Here is an 11,483-nt window from a genome sequence, read left to right as displayed (position 1 = left end):
CTAGCTTAAGAATAGGTAATCAGGCCAATACAATCAGCCCCAAATTTGTCTACCAGATCTATTCCCCTTTTATGATTTTTAGGGTATTTCCTTCTTTCTGTCAGGTGCTAGTTAAGGTAGAAATTGTGGAAGTGCCCGAAAAAAGACGTTTCCATGAATGTTTTAGAACTGAAGAGCTTTCTAAGAAACTTCTAGAGAAAAAGTTTACTCTCAAGCAAGCTTCTCATTTATACAAGCATAAACAGTATGAGAACACTTACAAAAGCCTGAATATTTTAGAGTATTTATATGTCAAAGTTCCAAATTGGCTAGGGTTCCTTTGCCACAAGATAATGAATCTACAGGAAGTGAAATGAGAAAAAGACTTTGTGATATAACAGAGCATGTAATGATACATTTTATAATGTGAAGCTCTTTTTCATTTCAAACTGAGGCTAGTTATAGAGATATGCCGGCCCAGGATATTTCTGGCCAAATAAAAACTTTGGACTGACAGAAGTAGTGACTTTAAAATATCTTTAAACTATTAGTTTCAAGGTGTAGTAAAAATTAATTCTATAAAAAGATTTTAGAAACTGTTATTCCTTTTTTGTTCTTTTCTTCAGGAGAAATCACCAGACTAATTACATAAAAGGTCCTACGACTACTGTGTGTCTTAACTGTTATCACGATACAAACTCACTTTAAAAGTAATGTTAAAACAGAAGCTTGGACATGAATCAAATCTATAATAATATTGGAACACAAGAAGCAGGTGGGAAGGGATTTTTTTTATGTGACCCAAGATATATTTAATTCAATTGTAGTGCAGAAACATTAAATTACTCTTAAAAGTACTTATATCATCCTTGTTGGAGTTATTAGTCACAGTGTCCAAATAAAAAAAATACAAAATGAAATTGTTCAAATATTTCGTATCTAAGTAGCCTCTCTGAGAAGTCTATATTCCCTTCTCTTAAATGTTTCAGCAACCTTTTTTTTACATCACTATCACTAACTAGACTTTCTTTCCTTAATCCCTTCCCCCCATTAAAAAAAATAATTCCTCCCATGTTACCAATAAGCATCATAAAACAAAGCAAGTATACAGACTATCTTTATCTGAAAATGTCTCATTCTTTTTATTTATTTATTTGCTTTTAATTTACTACAACACTCAGTTCCATTTCCCCTTTGAATTTCAAATTTTCCTCCTTCCCCCAATGGTGACATGCAATCAAACATAGGTTCTACAAATATCTTCACATTAGTCAGGTTGTAAAGAAGTATTAATAACCAATGGAGGGAACAGTGAGAAAAAGGGACCAAACAAAACATGAAAGTGAGAAAGCAAGTAGTTTGCTTCAGTCTGCATTTAGACTCTGTATTTCTTTCTCTGGATGTGGATATCCCTTTCCATCATGTATCTTTTGGAGTTGTCTTCTAACCTTGTATTGCTGAGAGGGGCCCAGTCTATCAGAGTTAGTCTTCATACATACGATGTGTCTGTAATTGTGTACAAAGTTCTCCTGGTTCTGCTCCCCTCATTCAGCATCAGTTTATATGTCTCTCTAGGTTATTGTGAAGTCCATCTGCTCCTCATTTCTTATAGCACAATATTATTCCTTTACATTCATATACCACAATTTGTTTTGCCATTCCCCAATTGATGGGCATCTCCTTGATTTCCAATTCTTTGCTACCACAAAAAGAACTGCTATAAATATTTACGTACATACAGTTTTCTATGCCTTATTCTGCATCTTGGGACCATCACCTTTCTGTTAGGCGGTGGGTAGCATGCTTTTTTATCAGTTTTCTTCAGTAGTGGTTGATGAACATTCCTAAATCTTTCAAAGTTGCTTTTCTTTCCAGTGCTAAAGTCATTATATGTGGTCTCTAGCTTCTTTTTATTTTGTGTTATGGAGTTAACTTCATAACAAAACCAAATTAGGTGTTTATCTCTAAATTACAAATGTTCAAGAAGACAGTAAATTATAAAATGTCAAGTTCTTTTACAAAAGTAAAATCTATCTATAGCTAGATATTTCAAAAAAGCTTGGGTGTAATGATAAAGATCTCAAAACAAATATGAAATTTAGTATATCAGTGTTATGAAACATATTTTAGGAGTTTTAGTTGAAAATATAACAGTGCTTTCTAATTCCTACTTGATCATTTCATACAAGTCTTCCTGACTTTCTCTGGAGTCATCCCTTTTGTCATTTCTTACAAGGAATGCCATTTAGTCCAACCCCAAAGTTATAAGACAACAAAGTCTAAAAAGTTTCTACAGTTAATACTCCTCAATTCAGTTCAATAAACCTCTTTAAATCTCCTATTATGTGCCTTAGAATATAAGAATCACATATTGTAGGATGAAAATTCACTGACTGTAGAATCAGCAGACCAGGGTGATAGTCCTATATCTAATACCTAATGTGTGACCTTTGGGAAAGTCCTTTAAACCATTTCCCATTCTGATCTGGAGAAAACAATGCTTCTAATACTTGTGTCACTGAATTGTGGTGAGGAACTCATTTTGCAAATTGCAACATGCTACATAAATGTGATCTATTGTGGCCATAAAGGGTATCTTTGAAGAAGATTTCTTACTCTGGCTTAGGCACTAATTTTTTTTGGTGGGGGAGTGTTTTGCTTTCTTATCTCTTCTATATTTTGAATGAAATTATAGAAATTAAATTTCTGGTTCCTCTTCTTTCAATTAGTTTCAGCCTGACCTTAGCAAGTAAACTAGGACTAGATGTGTCAGATACCCCAAACAATTACTTTGATGATGCTAGGGCTGCTACCCCTTCAGTTGCATTTTGATATTCACTTTCCAATGAGGAAGTGACTATCTGCCTTCTGGGAGGAAGTAATTTTCTTTCTTTTTTTTTTTTTAACACCTCTCAGACTACTCTATCAGTAATCTAGAGCTCAGATTACTAACATGAAAATGAAGTCTGTTTTGTGCTTAAATCAACCTTTCCTCATAGAAAATGAGGAGGAGGGGAAAGAAGTCTACTGAAAAAGGAAGGAGTTCTCCAATAAGAACAGATAATAAAAAATAAATACTTTTTTGCTATTTGATGAAAAGATTTTAAGACTTCTATGGAGATATCAGAGGACAACATGTTACTAGGAATGATCTAGTGGTGACAGCATGAGACTCATTAGAATAAAGGGATTTTTCTTTCTAGGATTCTAATAAGACATCAGCCCCTCCAAAAAAGAATTTTGGAGGCAAACAGCATTTTTGGAGACTTTTTCAATGGATGTTAGACTAAAAAACCTTCAAAAGATTTGTCACAGAAGTTGAAGCCCTTTTTATCTTATATCAACCAAGAAAACTAGTACGTTGTCTTAAGAGAAATGACTAAATTACAAATACCAAGAGAAGAGGGTATCACTCCTCAGTCCACATGGTTTTGGTAACTTCAGAGGGGTTTGCTCTTTTAAATACCTGTTTTTCTTGGGAGAGATTAAAAATACTGAAGCAGTCTCTGAGAGGTAAGAATATTTTCAAACAACCACTTATAACTTTGACTTGATCCTCCTTCCTGCCAGAACATTCATAAAGGTGAATGTATGTAATGATGGCGTAACAATGTGGTGACAATTTCTTTTTTGAATACTCTATTCATAGTTCTGGTTGTGTATCTCCATGTGTGTGTTTTTAAAAGAAAAAACAAGCTACGTTTGGGAGATGTCAAGAATAAAGGTATGGATTAGATTGAAGACTCTTCCAAGGGGCGGCCAGGTACCACAGCAAGTAAGAGCACCGGCTCCAGTGTTGGGATGACCTGGAGATCGAATCCCGGGCTCAGACACTTAATACCCACCCAGAAACACCTGGCCGTGTAACCTTGAGCAAATTACTTAACCCCAATTGCTTTAAAAAAAAATCTTCCAAGCTAAAGAATCTCAGAAACTTTTTTTAATATTAGGAATGGACACCTTGGGTCTTGTGGCTTATCAGCATGATCTCATCTTCCTACCCCTTACTAAATGTATATATCTCAATTGATTTCATAAGACATTGAAAGAATCCTCTAATGCTAGCAAAACAACAAAAGCAAAACTCACCATCCATTTTAAAGTATTTAGTAATACTATAGCAAAATAGCTAATGGATCAATAGTGTTCCTGAAATAACAGATTTACTTGTGTAATTTAATCTTTGATGATACCCAAAAGAAGTAATACCATGGTAGTAATCCAATACCTGCACACCAACCCAATATACTGACAACTGTGTATAATAATTCACAGTGTAAGACACTGTCAACATTTATAATCCTTGGGGTAAGGAGCTTTGGTTCAGGGTCAGGCTTGACAGAAATTCAAAGTCTTAAAAAAAACTTTCTGGTCCTAGCTATCCCAAAGAAATGATTTGGCAGAGCAGCACACCATATCATTTGGCTGAATGGCAAGTATTACTATCTAGGGACACTGCTTATTGTTCGCACACACAAAACCCACAGGCTTACTTACACCCAGCAGGCCTCATTATTCCCAGCCCAGAAGAACAAGCCACATAGAGTCACAGAAAAGGGCTCAGGAGGATCTTCTCTCAGAAATGATGGCCTTGTTACTCAGCGGTGGTAATACAAGCCCACAGATATGCTTGGTAAGTCTTGACACTGCATAGAAAATAATGAACTATCTTTAGAAAGGAGTGACTCTGGGCATGTAGGCATGGCCCAGAAAGGCTAAGCACGTTAAAACCTGTTCATAGGCATGATTTAAGTCCCACTGCCATGTGGAATTAGGCAGGGAAGCATTTCAAACCAACAGGTGTCTAGTGGTTATCCCCCTCTCCAAATCAATGCATTCACTTTTATATTTGACTACAATTTAGCCCAGGTATTGGGGTGGAGGATGGGAGGAAAAACAGCAAAAAAACATTTAGCCTTTGAAACAATGGCTAAACAAATCATTGCATTTCTTGAAGCACTCAGAACATATAAAAGTCATTTCTTGTATTTAAAATACAGTTTCTTTAAATCTCTGGATTTCAATTGTTTTATAATTAAGTTTTTTATGTCTCCATTGAAATTCCATTATAAAGTACCTGATTATATCTCAGATAAGCTTATATCCCAGGTCAAAGTATGTTCCCCTGTAACAAAGTGTGCTGTTTTTACTTGAACATGGAAAGCCTTTAATGTAAACCTAATCCTTATTTTCTGGTACCAGTGTCAAAATGTGATGCTCATTTATCTTCACAGCTGAGACTCTTTTTCTCTTCAAGGGAAGCCACTTAAAAGTATTAACAACATTACTTTTTTAGTGAGTTAATGAAAGGAAAACTTATTTGCATATTCTTTAAATGTCATATGTGTTATTTGAGATAAACTACCTGGTAAAGTAGATAAAATACACAACTTTAATTTAGTTCTAATTCCAGTAATACATTTGAATGTGTTTAATATATATATATATATATATATGTGTGTGTGTGTGTGTGTGTGTGTGTGTGTGGCTATGTATGCAAATATATACATGTATTTATGTATATATGTATAAAACACATCAAGTATGTTTATAGAAAATACACATATATAGGTGTGTATAATATATATGTACATATGTATATGCCCTGTAAATATCAGTTCTTAGATTCAGAGGTGAAGAGGACCTTAGACACCTAATCTAATCCCCTCATTTTAGAGATGAGGAAACTGAGGTGATACTTGTCCAAGATCCCAAAGATAGTAGGGGATTCAAGCTCAATCCAGCATTCTTACTAGTACAAGGTACTGTCTCTCATTCTTCTCAAAATCTATTATAATAATTAAAAATAACAATCATAAAAATGTCGAGAATTGGAAGTATGTCATTTGAATTACAAATATCTTTTTTCAGTAAGAAATAACATGGTTTTTTTTTGGTCTTTTTTTAGAGGGGGAAGGGAGGGCAGGGCAATTGTGGTTAAGTGACTTGCCCAATGTCACATGGCTAGTAAGTGTTAAGTGTCTGAAGCCAGATTTGAACTCAGGTCCTCCTGACTCCAGGGCCAGTGCCCTATTTACTGTGCCACTTACCTTCCACAGTAACCTTTATTTTTGAGTTAATCTGGCACAGGCTGTTCTATAAAAATGTTTGGTTAGAAAATTCATCTGAAAGAACAAAAGGTTCAGAATATCAAGGGAATTAATGAAAAGAAATGCTAAGGAAGGTGGCTTAGCCATACCAGATTTTAATCTGTATTAAAAAGTAGCAGTCATTAAAACTACTTGGTACTGGCTGAGGAATAGAGTAGTGGATCAGTGGAATAGATTGGGAACACAAGACTCAGCAGTCAGTGACTATAATAATCTATTGTTTGACAAACCCAAAGACCCTACCTTCTGGAATAAGTACTCACTATTTGACAAAAACTGCTGGGAAAACTAGAAAAGAGTATGGAAGAAACTGGGTATAGATCAGTATCTTACACTGTATACCAAAATCAAGTCTAACTGGGTGCATAATTTAGGTATAAAGGCTGATACTGTAAGCAATCTGGGAGAATAAGTTTACCTGTCAGATTTATGGAGAAGGGAAGATTTTATGACCAAACAAGAGTTAGAGAGTGTTATGAAATGCAAAATGGATGATTTAAAATGCTTATTTAAATTGAAAAGATTTTTTACAAAAAAGTCAATGTAAACAAGATTAGGAGGGAAGTGGGAAATTGGGAAATAATTTTTACAACCAGTGTTTCTGAGGCCTCATTTCTAAAATATACAGACAATTGAGTCAAATATATAAGAATACATGTCATTCTCCAATTGATAAATGGTCAAAGGATATGGACAGACAATTTTCAGAGGAAGAAATTAAAGATATTTATAAACATATGAAAAAATGCTCTAAATCACTATTGATTCAAGAAATGCAAATCAAAACATCTCTGAGGTACCACATTTCACCAGTCAGATTGGCTGAGAGGACAAAACAGGAAAATGATAAATGCTGGAGAGGATGGGAAAAGTTGGAACACTAATGCATTGTTGGTGGAGTTGTGAACTAACCCAACCATTCTGGAGAGCAATATGGAACTATGCCCAAAGGGATATAAAAAAAATTGTATGCCCTTTGACCTAGAAATACCACTTCTGGGTTTGTATCCCAAAGAAATCACAGAAGTTATAAAAAAGAAACCCATATATACAAAAATACTTATAGCAGCTCCATTTGTGGTGGCAAAGAACTGGAAATCAAGGGGATGCCCAACAATTGGGGAATGTCTAAATTAGTTGTGGTATATGAATGTAATGGAATACTACTGTGCTATAAAAAATGAGGAGCAGACAGACTTCATAATAACTTGGAGAGGCTTATATAAACTGATGCTGAGTGAGGATAGCAGAGCCAGGAGAAATTTGTACACAATTACAGACATATGTGTGATGACTAACTCTGATAGACTGGGCTTCTCTCAGCAATACAAGCTTAGAAGACAACTCCAAAAGACTCATGATGGAAAGAGATATCCAAATCCAGAGAAAGAACTACAGTCTACAGATTGAAGCAATCTATTTTCTCTCTCTCATTTGTATTTTGTTTTCTTTTATCCCTTCTTTCTCTTTTTTCAGCCCATTGGTTATAACCCTTTACAACATGACTAACATTCAATGTAAAATTATTTGTAGAAACTATATTTGATTACATGCCACTATGGAGGGGGGAGGAGGGATGAGAGGGAGGGAGAGAAAATTTGAAACTTAAGAGATTGTGAAACTGAATATTATAAACTAAAAGTAAATAAATAATTGGAAAAAAAGTTCAGTTAGGAAGGAAAGAAAAAAACACATAGTAAGTTGTTACTATGTGCCAAGCATTGTGCTAAACATTTCACAAAGCATTTATTTGATTTTCACAACAACCCCAGGATGCAGTGTTATTTTCATACCTATTTTACAGTTAAGGAAACTATAGTAGAAAGAAGTTATGTGATTTGTCCAAGGTCACACACTAAGTGTCTGAGGTTAGATTTGAACTCATCTTCTTCATTCTAGGTCCAGTACTCCATCCACCTAGCTGTCCCTACCTTGAGGTTTGGTAACTTAAATATAAATATAAAACTATATGTAGTATTGAACATGTTTTCATTTAACATTATCAGTTTATCTGTTTATGTACCAGTCTGTCTATCTGGCAATGTTGTAAACAGACTTGGGAAGTCTAGAGTTAAGAGATCCACCTCTTATATATACTGACCATATGACTTTAGGCAAGTCATTCAACCTTCTAATAATAGCTGGGAAGTTCATTTTGACTGCAGTACAAATTGCAGAGAAAGTGCTGGCCAACATTGGTTAGAGGGAGATAACTCACAGGAAGTTACCTACGCTAATAAGGTCACCAGTCTAATAAAAAATAAATGAATGAATTAGACATAAATATCTGTTTAGATGTCTGTGCATATTGGGGTATGTGTGTGTTTGTAAGTGTTTATCTGAGCATATAAATCTTTTAGAACTCCAAGTTTGGTGGTTTCATGGGTATTTTGATACAAACCTATGATTTTATCAATGAGGGGAATTCCTGGTAAAGAAATTCTTAGTAACAATGCAGCCCAGCAGCTGGTCAACTTATCCTAAAGAGTTGCTGAACAACATAGAGATTAAATAATATGACCGATGTCATGTAGCCAGTATGTATCAGATAGGGACTTGATTCTCGGAACTTTTGTCTGTCTACCATGTGATGATAGATAGATAGATACATACATACATACACAGATACATAGATAGATATGTAGAGACACATTCCTACATTTACATATACATGCATACATACACATAGATCTATAAGCATGTACATTAATATATAAATATATGTATATATTAACATATGTGTATGTTTTTCCTTCCTTGAATATTCACTGTCACTTGAATTCCCAGCATTTTGTTGATTATATATATAAGGAAATGTATTATTAGCTGTTCTATAATTATTGTAAGTTTTCGTACTTTCTTAATTTTTAGTCAGAATTTTTTTTAGTTTATTGGACAATAAGAAATGCTTAACAGTTATCTCTAAGATGTGGAGAATTAGTGTGTAGCATCAACATAACAAATGAAATTAATAATTATATTTATTTACAGAGGAAGAAGAAATTATAATTTTTCACAGTGATGCAGCAGGGTGCGTCCTGGTTTTTGCTTGTTTGTTTTCCACAAGCCCTGCCTTCTTATTTGTCCGTAATCTCTGACTTTTTTTCTCAGATAGATGTAAGCCACTTTGGGATCCAAGGACAAGCTTCTGGAAAAAAATATTTTTGGAAAACTGATGACAATTTGAAGTCAGTACTTAGAAGACAAGGTGATCATCACAGAAGCAATGTGTTTTGATTGAGCACAGCTATAACTATGAGCCCTTCTCAATGCATGGAACCTGTATCCTGTAATCAGTAAAACCTATAGGTAAAAGTGAAGCAAGGAATTCTAGTACATCTGAAGAGTCAGGAATTAATAGCTTCTTAGTCAATTCTTTTTTCTAGGAAAAATAGTATTTTAGAACATGAAAAGACCTTAAAAATCAACTGTTGCAACCTTCTCACATTACAAATGAGGAAATGGACCTTAAAGATTTAAATAAATTGTAAGCTTCTTGAAGACAGGACCTTTATATTCCCAGCATCTACTACAGTGTTTTGCATAGTGTGAAAGCATTTAATAAATGTTTAATTGAATTCAAATGTCAGAGTCAGGATTTGAACTTGGGTCTTTTGACTCTATGTTAAACTTCTTCCTACCCCACATTTTTAATAAAATATATTTATATTCAGCTTTTTATAAGATGACTTCCAAAAGCAATTTAAAAAAGCAAATCATCTTAAATCTCTTACATATCCATAATTAACTATGTGTTAACAACCAAATCAGAATAATATTAAATTACTTTTTCAGTTTGCAAAACCTTCCACATTAGAAAACATATTGTTAAACACAGGCTAAAAAGAATAGAATAGTCCTGGTGGTTATGTCTGCTAGATAATAACATTTCATGGTGACCTTCTCAATATCGTTTTTTTAATTAGTAGTAGATATGGCCAGAAGTTCTGTGTGTTGACTGTATGTCAGCATGCTCTGACTTCCCAACATTGGCCAGAGTCCTAGGGGCTTTGTGTCTTGTTGGATTTCATTAATAGGAAAATAAATAGGGATTCATCATGACTGAACATCATTATGAAAAGCATATTCCATGTGAAACCCTGCCTTAAAATCATATTGTGTAACTAAGTATAATGTCTTAAAGGTAAAATACACATAAAAGACTCAAAGGAACAAAAATATCACCATCATGCCCTCTAGCATCCTACTGCAATACTCCGCCCTTAGTTCTCATAAATAAGAAGGATCATCAGAGGCCATCTAGTCTTATTCATATCTGACCACAAATTTATTTCATAATATCCCAGACAAGTGGTCTGGGTTTTTTAGATGGCATAGATCGTTTTGTGAGACCATCTGTATTATAAGAGTAAGAATAGAAATATCAAGTGATATCACTCTAGCAGTTGAAATAGCCCCTAGAACAATTCTTACTTATATGACTTTGTGGCTCTAAAAATTTCTCAAAAAATATAACCAAAAAGCTGTATGGTTCTAAAGGAGGCATCTCTAATGGTCCCATTGTGGCCAACTCAAATGGAAAGAATACTTTCATAGTAGATCCACATGGCAAGGCCACTTGGACACACATTTAGTGAAACTTTTAAGCTACAGGATCCATGACTTAAGTTATAGTGACAGGAACTTACCCACTTTCCTCAAGCTACAAAGTTCTGAACACTTACCTAGTACTAAAAATGAGTGAATGGTAGGTACACAGAGTAGCATCTGGGATATATTATTATTAGTTGTAGGTACCCTCCATTGGGTTTCTATGGAGAGAGTCAAGACAGGTCTTTTAAAGGGTAATTCTATTAAAATTTTGACCTGACTTCCTATAAAAAGTAGATATGTTTAGCTGCTTGTGCAGAGAGTCTGGCATTGCTACATTTCCTTAGTCTTTTCAATATCAGAATCAATTCCAGATCACCAGACAGCCTCTAGTTAACACTTCAATGCAAATAATTACTAGATGTGCCTTGTGTCATGTGGATACCATATTGTAAAATAATATATGAATAAATAATTAAATAATGTTGTTATTTCATTTTAAAAGAAATCATAAGGGGTGGCTAGGTGGAGCAGTGAGTAAATCGCCGGCCCTGGAGTCAGGAAGACCCGAGTTCAGTTCCGGCCTCAGACATTTAACACCCACACACAAAAAAACTAGCCATGTAACTTTGGGCAAGTTACTTAACCCCAATTGCCCTCTAAAAAGCAAAAAAAAAAAAAAAAGAATTACTCATTGGGTCAAGTGTGTGTGATAGTAATGGCAATTAAAGATTCCCCTGTATTGGCCTGGTTTTCAAATTGATTGTATTAAAACCCAGAGTTTGTTAATCCCACCTGTGGGATGGGCTTGTTGATGTGAAAAGAAAGTCCTGAAGTGGGAGG

The 11,483-nt window shown here is 34.5% G+C and overlaps 1 long non-coding RNA gene across 2 annotated transcripts; it reads left to right on the top strand.

The window, feature by feature from the left end:
* The first annotated feature begins 4,355 nt into the window (after positions 1-4,355).
* Positions 4,356-11,321, top strand: LOC138168577 (uncharacterized). 2 transcript variants are annotated; one of them, XR_011170148.1, is made up of 3 exons: positions 4,358-4,612; positions 9,201-9,674; positions 11,206-11,321. It is a non-coding gene; the product is annotated as an uncharacterized lncRNA (long non-coding RNA). The 2 variants fall into 2 exon arrangements; XR_011170147.1 differs by lacking the exon at positions 11,206-11,321 and having other exon boundaries at positions 4,356-4,612; positions 9,201-10,268.
* The last annotated feature ends 162 nt before the right edge of the window (positions 11,322-11,483 follow it).

This window comes from Petaurus breviceps, unplaced genomic scaffold (assembly GCF_028583685.1).
Source record: "Petaurus breviceps papuanus isolate PSGF00001 unplaced genomic scaffold, PetGlider_PUasm1.0 37, whole genome shotgun sequence".
Lineage (NCBI taxonomy): Eukaryota > Metazoa > Chordata > Mammalia > Diprotodontia > Petauridae > Petaurus > Petaurus breviceps.
This window is presented reverse-complemented; position numbering and strand designations above follow the sequence as displayed.